Genomic DNA, 9702 nt, shown 5'->3' on the forward strand with positions numbered 1-9702 from the left:
TGACCTAACCATTCACCCTCACTCCCATAATTTGAAAATATAAATACATGCTGATGTCAGATTAACTGTGATGATTATCGACCAAGCACCACGTACTTCCATAGTTTATAAAGACAGCCATGGTAAGGTATTTACCTAACACTGAATTACCAAAGATGCCTGCATGGGTGCACCAATGCTTAGCCCTCGCTCTGCTCACACATATAATCAGTAACATATGTTCAGAATCAAAAATCAGAATCAGCTAGCTTTATTGCTTGATTAATTGTGGTGTTCAGCACTATGAAATATCCATGCTGTGTAATCATAAACTTTCAACTTTCTTAGTTGTGCACAATTTTCCACATCACAGAATTGTGCTATTCTTATTTTATTAAAGCAGCATTATGCAAACTGTTCCAAGTTTTACAATCACGCTGCACCACAGTTAGATTGTTGTTCATTAATCACTGGCACATCTAAGAATAATATCCTTCATACAGTGCAAAGTTTTAATTCAGATCTTAGATCTTTAGTGAGTTAATATTCAGAGAACAATCACCTGCCATTTCATTTAGTTTACCTTCTAATCTATGTTATCTGAAGTTTTTGTACAGTCTTAACAAAAAGCGCTAGCTTGGACGTATTTTGAAGATCCTACTTTGATGGCCACCAGTGAATTCAAATGGTAACAAATATTGTCACACTTGCCAGGGCTGTTCTAAATAGAGTTCTGCCTTTGGAAGCCATGATTGTGTTCCAATGGTGTAAGTCAGTACCCTGGAGGACAGTTAAAGGGAGACTGTAGCACAGGAAAGCAATTTGGCCAACTCCATAGAAAACTGTCAAGCCTGAGAGACACCATCTCTACTGTCTTCTCCCTGCAATTTGCTAATCTTAAATTAGCAAGCAGTATACTCTACTGGTACAAATATCAGCCCATACTCCCTGATGCCAATTCACTAGCACCTCTAAATTATCTGTTTTGTAAGTGTGATGACCCAGCAATGCTATTCAGTGCATAAACTTACACAGAGGCACAAGCCACTCCTGCTCCATAAATGTAATCTTCTTTTCTTCTTAATTCTTATTAATAGTTCAGAGTATGTTTCATCCTTAAATTCTCTCATGCACATATAGTTACACTGTGCTAGTCAGTGTATTCTTCCATAACATGACCCAATTAGTTACATCCCTCAGTTAATTAGCACATATAGCTAAATATCATTTATTTTCTGATTTTCTTAACTAAATTCCCCTGAATTACTGTACAAAAATGGAAGGTTTGCTTGCTTGTTTCCCTTCTGTTGTCAGTCTGTCTCTTAGCACTTTGTATGTTTAGGCTGTATAGTAACTACATTATGCTCACAAATAACTTACTCTTACTCAACAGAAATAATGCTGCCTGTTACTGTGAACGGTGATGTATGTAACTAATCTGGAGGCTTCCCTCTCACAAAAAGCAAAAAAACAAAAATATGGCCTATGAGTAGCACTCACTTCTACCAAAATCTAAACAAAACCAGATTAGAATATCAGATATTGAGGAAGTAAAACATCTTTACTAATGCCTCCTAGATGCCTGTGGTGTTGGGTCTCATAACACCCCTGTGTGGGAGTTAACACACACCCTGTCAGCCATTATTACTTGTGTAACAATTTTTCCTTTACAGTTGGTGCTGTGTTCAACTCTTGCTGGGGTTATTTGTTATTGTTTTGCATTACAAAAGACTACAGCAGGGATCCCTCTGACAAATCTTGGGTGCCCATTCCAGTATGTGCTTTTAACTTACATTTTTTTGTCGTAGAGTTCCTGTAGGTATTCAGTGCTATATAAGTGCAGCTTTGGATTGCAGACACATTTTAAGAATGCATTTTACCTTTAGTTTTGTGTGTACAATTGTGAAAGATTTATTTTAAGCATATGCATTAACCGGGAGGGGAGCGGTTTACAGACTGAATTGGGTTTCAGTCATAAGTGCATAGCAGGGAGAGGCCCTGCAGGTACTGGCTATGTGTCAGTGACAGTTTGTATGTATTAGTATGTATGACTGTGTATGTTTTGTTTTAAAACACTAAAAAGGGAAGAGTACAGTGAAATTACCTATTCACATTCTATATTATGGGTAAGTCAGACGGCAAGATTGCTCAATCTTCTGTTGGCTCTCCAGCTGGCTCTCCAGCTGATTATATATACCATACATATGGGTCAGATTCTTGTCAGTACATAGCATATTGGCGTAAACTAAATCAAACTTAGATTTATGTTTTCATGGCAGCGGTACTTTTGATAAAACTAAAATACTACATCTACAAACTAAGAACAGAAAGGGAATAAAATGAAATCTGATCAATGGAATAGTTATAATGATTGGTATATTGAAACTTTTAAGAGTCAATCTACTGTAAAGGGCACCAATTCTAAATTGTTGCAGCAAGTGAAAAAAACGTAAAAATACAGTTAAATCATGTAATACAATTCCAACTTCTCCTCTGCGTCCAGCTGTTTCAAATGAGAATCCTGCAGTGTGTGTGTGTGTGTGTGTGTGTGTGTGTGTGTGTGTGTGTGTGAGTGGGGGGGGGGTCCTCAGGTTCCCACATCAAAGAAATAACCAGGTTCCACACTCATCCCAAGACGACACAGGTCAGGCTTTTACTCCACAGAAAGCTGTATCTATATGTATCACTCTCTCTGCACCTCCACACTCAGCATTAGCTTCAGCTCAACTGGAACCGTCTAGCACTGTCTATCCCACTACTTTATCCTCTCAGTCAAACCATGGTGAGGTAGAATATTCAGACAGCAAGGTACATTTTGTTCACCAAAGAACAAGACAGGCTGACAGGCAGGAAGATCAGAGGGATGATTCTTTATATCCCCTCAGAGAACTACCACCTCTGCATAGTACCATGGTATTAATCTTTAGACCCTGAATGCTTACAGATATGCATTCTATAGTTAAATCTTTTCCGAAAATTAGACAGGATCCACAAAAGTTTTAAGATGGATTAAAGATTGTCATTCAGATATATGAACCTACTCTGGCAGATTTAAGACGGTTGTTAAAAGCCATAGTTCTGTTTGATATATATGACAAATTAAGACAAAGTTGGCTTGGCTTGGCTTCAGTGCAGGACTCAAATTTTTCAACTGCTGAAGGGGAAAGGGTGTCATTAATGGAAGTTAAAGATAAGCACTTACAAGAAATTCTGACTAAATGTCCTGTCAAACCAAACTGGGATAAAATTACCACATGTAAGCAAAGCATAGGAGAAACACCAACTGATTATTTTAGCAGATTAAAGGAAGTCTTTACAGCACATTCTACTATTGCAGATTCAATGGTGAGAGCTTTTAATTCTGCCTTTGTGCATTTACTTTTACCTAATGTGCAGACATTGGTAAAACAAAATTAGGATGCTTGTCAGGAGGAGGAAATAGATAAAGTTAATAAAATTTGCAGAGCACTACAATGGACCAAGTAGACAAGAAGAAAGGGATGCAGAAGAAAACCTCATGCAATTGCAAATAGAGTTTTAAAGTGGTAGAGACAGGGGCAGAGGTAGGCAAGTTTGACAGGGTACAGGAAGAGCAACGAATGTTCAGTAAAATCAAACCGGGAGAGGGGCTTTTCACAACTGTAGAGAAATTGTCATTGGGAACGAGAATGCCCCAATCCGCAACAGTAACAACAAATGCAGCAGTGGCAAAATCAAAATCCTTCCAATGTTCCTCTACCAGTGTCATCCACAGAGTGGCCACAAATGTCAGGTGAAATGTACTGATAACAGGATGAGGTACACATAAGAGCATTAATGCAAGTAGATCAAAAATGAACTTTTGTTGAGTTAAAAGTAGGACAAAAATGCATTCCATTTTTGATCGACGCTGGTGTGACTCAGTCTGTATTGAAAATAAGTAGCTAGGACAAAATTCCTGTATCTTCTGAAAAAGTATCACCTGTAGGTTTACAAAGACTCCTACTGTTTTTCCTGTCTCTAAACCTATTCCAATTTCTTTAGGACCAACTGAAGATAAGCATGCTTTTTTATTAAACATTTCAGCTCCAACAAATTTAATGGGCAGGGATTTGATTTTTAAATTCAGGTGTACTATCTTTTGCACTGCGGATGGTGTTTATTTAGATGTACAAGAAGTGATTGCTGTACTCAGCATCTCAGAAAAATACAGAAAAATCATGTTCAGAAGCCGATGATCAACTGTTACAGAAGGTTCCTATCTTGTGGGCAAAACATTCTAACAAGGTAAGTCTGCTAAAATATGCTATGCCTGTGAGATATGTGTAGATTCTATAAAACCACTTCCTTGTATAGCCCAGCATCCTTTAAAACCTGAAGCAGAACAGGGAATCAAATCAGTGACTAAATCTTTACTCCAACAGGGAATTATAGTAAAAACACATAGCTGTTGTAATATTCCCAGTCTCCCTGTCATAAAGTGAGGAAGGGACACATATTGGTTTGCTCAGGACTTAAGAGCAGTGAATCAAGTTGTTATCCTTTCATATCCTGCAGTGCCAAATCCAGCAACTGTACTGAGTTGCACACCACTTTGGGTACTTACTTTTCTGTAGTAGATTTATGTTCAGCTTTCCTTTCTATTCCTATTTATCCAGATAGCCAGCAGTTGTTTGTGTTCACATATGACAGAATTCAGTATACGGGCAGTGATTGCACAAGGGGTTGTTGACAGTCCCTTAATATTTTCACAAATCTTAAAGCAGGACCTTGAAGAAATCTGGTTCCCATGCAAATCTGCGTTAGTGCAGTATGTAGATGATTTACTTATAGCTTCAGATACATTAACACATTGTTAGCAGGACATATTTGTTGACTGAATTAGCAAAGAAGGGACATAAAATATCAAAAGGAAAACTTCAGTTGTGGCCACCTAAGTAAAGTACTTAGGACATTTGATTTCATATAGGGAGAGACACCTCCTGCCTTCACATGTTGAACCTATTGTAAAAGTGCTTTGTCCTGTCACACAAAAGCAGCTATGAGCTTTTCTAGATTTGGCTGCATACTGTAGGCAGTGGATACCAAATTATGGAGAAATTGCTGTATCTTTAACTGACATGCTCAAATAAGACACATCATAGCTGTTGCCCTGGAAAGAAAAGGAAGAAGATGCTTTTACTTTGTTAAAACAAGCCTTTGCTACAACCCAGCCTTAGGACTTCCAGATTATAATAAACATTTTTACTTTGTTCTATCAAGAAAAGGGGGTTATGCAACAGGGGTGCTATTTCAAAAACACGGTGGTGTATTTAGACCTATTGCATATTACAGTTCGTTGATAGACCTGGTGGCTAGACGGTTACTGGGCTGCCTGCAGACAGTAGCAGCAACTGCACTGATGGTAGAACAATCTGCAGAATTAGTCCTAGGACACAAGCTTACAGTTGCAGCTCCCCATGCGGTATCTGCACTACTGTTGAAATGTAAAAAGCAGCATCTCTCAGCCACTAGGCAGACAAAGTGTGAGCTGCTGGTGCTTTCACCTCTTCAATCACCATTGAACGATGCCACATATTAAACCTAGCATCCCTCCTGCCCAAGACAGCAGATGGTGAACCTCATGACTGGATAATTCTGACTAACTATGTGCTTTCTCCTAGACTTGATATGTAAGATACTCCAAAGGACAATGCAGAAATGGAACTATTTGTGGATGGCTCATGCAGAAGAGACAGAAATGGAAACCCTACAACAGGCATAGCTGATTGTATAGAGAATAAAGTCATTTGTCAGGAAAGATTAGAAGGGGTTACTTCTACACAAGTTGCTGAATTGATTGCATTAAAAAAGTTTGTAAATCAGCTAAGGATAAGGTTGTAAATATTTATACAGATAGCCATTATGGCTTTTGGGAATTATGAAGACAGACAGTATTTCTAACATCAGCAGGTACTGAAATAAAAAATGGAAAGTTTGTAAAGGATTTATTACATGCTTTGTTAGGAAAGGCTTTAGCAATAATTAAAGTACAAGCTCACACAAAAAGAGACACTGTTATTGTAAAAAGGTAATTGATTAACAGATTACATAGCAAACAGGCTTCTGGTGTAAATGCTACTAGAAATGTTGTTTTTGTTGTGCCAGAAACATCTGCAAAAGTTGAAAATCCTTGGAACTTTAATGGCTTGATTGCTTTGCAAGATAGAGCTACAGAGGCAGAAAAAAATAGGTGGATTAATGCAATTTGTAAATGAGTAAATAACTTGTGGATGCATACTGATGGAAGAATATTAGCACCTTTAACCACGCTATCTTGGTTGTTAAGGACAGACCATTTACTGAATCATACTGGCAAGCATGGGCTTCTTAATCTTATTCAGCAAGATTGGTTTGGCTCTGTTTCTCAGTATCTAGTTAGTCATTATATAAATAATTATGAGATCTGTTTGTCACATACGTAATTGTGTAAAGTGTTTAAAATTTCTTTGTATTTACATTGTCCGTACCATCGACAGTCATCTGGTCTTGTTAGAAGGTCTAACCAGACTATTACAATCCTCTTACAATCAGAATTAGTAAAATTTGCAGTAAAACAGGACTGAAATGGCCACATGCTTTGCCCCTGGCTTGAGTCTGTGAGGATCTGTGAATGCTACTTATAAACTAAGCCCACATTAAATTAATGGCCATCCCTTGAGAATGCCAACTTCCCAACTAGTCGGAAATTGTGAGCTGATTTTTACTGATAAAGTTTTTCTGGACTATTGCTCAAAATTAATTTCTGTGTTGTAGAATTCCCAATAAAAAGTAGGAAAATCACTCCCTTGTCCATCTGCTGACCCCTGTTATGATTTACAACCAGGTGAAAGTATTCCAATGCAAATCCTCTTTGGAACCACAGTGGAAGGGATCTCATCTTGTCCTCAACAACTCATACTACAGTAAAGTGCGCTGGAATACCAGAGTGGGTCCACACCTCACATTGGAAGAAAACCTGCTTGACATCTAAAAGGTCTACAGAAAATGGCACCTCACACTCTCCTGATGACTTCACTAAGTCTCCTTCTTTTGCTAACAATTGACATGAGAGAAAACTTCTTATTCATATGGTCCACCAATATGCCAATGACTTAAATGTTTCCAGCTGCTGAGTTTGTGGATTTGTTTGCCATAATGCTAAAGGGGGCATTCCAATGTTGCCTGTCCCTGTGCAACAGATTTACTTAGAGAAGCACATTACTGTGAAAAATCAAACCTGGTGTAATTCTACAGACTGGACTAAAAGTATATTACCAACTAGCTGCATCCATGCAAAATGATACTGTTTATGCCAGGAAAGTAACTGTGCGCGTAGGTTACAACATCTGCAATGACACTCATAATGAAACTGTATTGATGGAGCTTGGATTAAAAAGATATGAAGGGGGAAGGCATGGGAATGTTTGCCAATTATTATTATATCTGTAGAGATCAAGCCTATCCCTGTTTACCCAGAAACTGGTCTAGTTGTTATGTGGGACATATGACACCAGCTATTTTTCATTCCTTTTCTGTATGTGCTAGAAGGTTACAAAATAAAAGGGCCATACATCTTGAACACGTAGCATTCTCTTCTCCTCAGTATGGCCTGTTGCAAACTATGTATAAATTGAACTGGCTGTCCTTTTTATTAACTGAAATGGCTAATAAGACTTCAGAGCACATTTGCATGGCAAATAGAGAACTGATTGAAGTTCAAACCTCAGCTTTGCAGAACCGAACATCTCTTGATTACATACTTACCTCAAAGAGCAATTTGCCATTTAATCAGAAAAAGGTGCTGTTCATTTGTTTCAAACTTTCATGACGAACAAGAAAATGTGGCTGACTTTATGAAACAACTGGCTATTAATATGACCAAAACTGAGTCTGGTTAGACCTTGTTTGGGTGGTTGGCTAATATATTTCGAAATGTTGGTACCAGTATAATGAAAAGTATAATTATTTTACCATAATTGTGCGTTTCAAAGCTATTATATACTCTCTCATTAAAAGTTCGTTAGTGAACTGCTTTGTTAGGAAAAGTGCACATGCAATTATTCTAGTTCCTAAACAAAAGTACCCTAGAATTTTTATGTTTGACAAAGATACGGTTCAGAATAATCTGGAATTGTGATGCTTTATAGCATCAGAGGGAGGAAATGACATGGATATGCTATTTTTATGTCTGTTTATGTTTATATTTTTATACTCAGCTAGCTTAAAGTACTACAATAGTTTCTTATTTGTATTTCACTTATTAGGTAGGAAGAACAGCTTGACTTTGTCAGAGTTCATTGGAGCTTAGCAAACAGATGGCAAATATTTCTTGTAATCATTTAGCCTAGAGGAAAAAGTTAGGTATTCTGTAGGAGATAGATCTGATGAAAAGAAACACATTAACCTGTCAAAAGCAAATCAGGAAAGCACAAATTTCCTCTTGTATAAAATACCTTTTTATCTGGTCACTTCTTACAGCTTTGGAAACATGTTTATGTGTAATCAAACACCGGGAAAGCTTTAAACTTTGTATGAAGTAATCTATTCTTTTTTCTAAATTTAAGATATCTGAGTATACCGTTGAATTGCGGCCACGTTGGTGCAGTGGTTAGTGTTGTTGCCTCACGTCAAGAGGTTGTCTGGTTCGATCGTTGGCTGGGGTGCTTTCTGTGCAGAGTCTGCATGTCCTCCCTGTGGTCGTGTGGGTTTCCTCCCACATCCCAAAGACATGCTGTAGGTGGATTGGCCACTCTAAACTGGCCCTAGATGTGAGTGTGTGTGTGAGTGTGAGTGTGTGTGTGTGTGTGTGTGTGTGTGTGTGTGTGTGTGTGTGTGTGTGTGTGTGTGTGTGTGTGTGTGTGTGTGTGTGTCTTCTGTGGAAGTTTGGGTGCTGGACTGGCAACTCAACACCGTAAAACTCCACCAATGCCAATCATGAGTGGACAGGTGATCCTCTGTGGCAACCCCTAAGTGGGAAAAGCCAAAAGAAAAAGACTACCACTGTTGAATTTTTCTATATGCAGAGATTTTCCAAAGTACTGATATTTTATAATAAAATGTGTTTGCATCCAGGATTGTTTACTGTCTATGCATGGAATTAACAGCTGCATTATATTATCTAGTAACAAATTTTCCTTTACAGTGTGAATCCAACACCTCATCTTCTTCATGCACTCCAATAGGAAAAAGTCCCCAAGAGTCAAATCACTTTAAATCGATTACCCCAAACCACTTTAGTAATAAAAATATTTTAGTGATAGGTGACTCTGCAACTAAGCACACATATTCTCAGCTCATAAGGCTGAATAAAGATCGGGTAACAGTAACTTGTCTTTCATATGCCAGGATCTCTGACATCATAAGGGCTTGAAAGACCCTTTCAACTGAGAACAATGACTGCAATATGTTGATGGTAGACCATGTAGGAGTGAATGACTTGACGTGCAAATCTCCAAGGGAAATGCAGATCAACACTGCAAAACTCTTCATTCATGTAACAAATGCAGGCAAGACACTAGTCCTGATTGTAATCTTTCCTTCTTCAAAAATGATGCCTAGGTACAAAGAAATGATAATTGGCTTCAAGAACTGGTGAAGTAGTTGGTCTCATTCCTTGGGATCCAATAAGTATCAGCATGGGACAAGATGCTTAATACTCCAACTTGCTTCATAAAAGATGACCTGCACCTCTCTCTTTCAAAGGCTTCTTCATACTGAATATAG

The sequence above is a fragment of the Protopterus annectens genome, chromosome 17.part0, assembly GCF_019279795.1.
Source record: "Protopterus annectens isolate FY-2018-M chromosome 17.part0, PAN1.0, whole genome shotgun sequence".
NCBI lineage: Eukaryota > Metazoa > Chordata > Ceratodontiformes > Protopteridae > Protopterus > Protopterus annectens.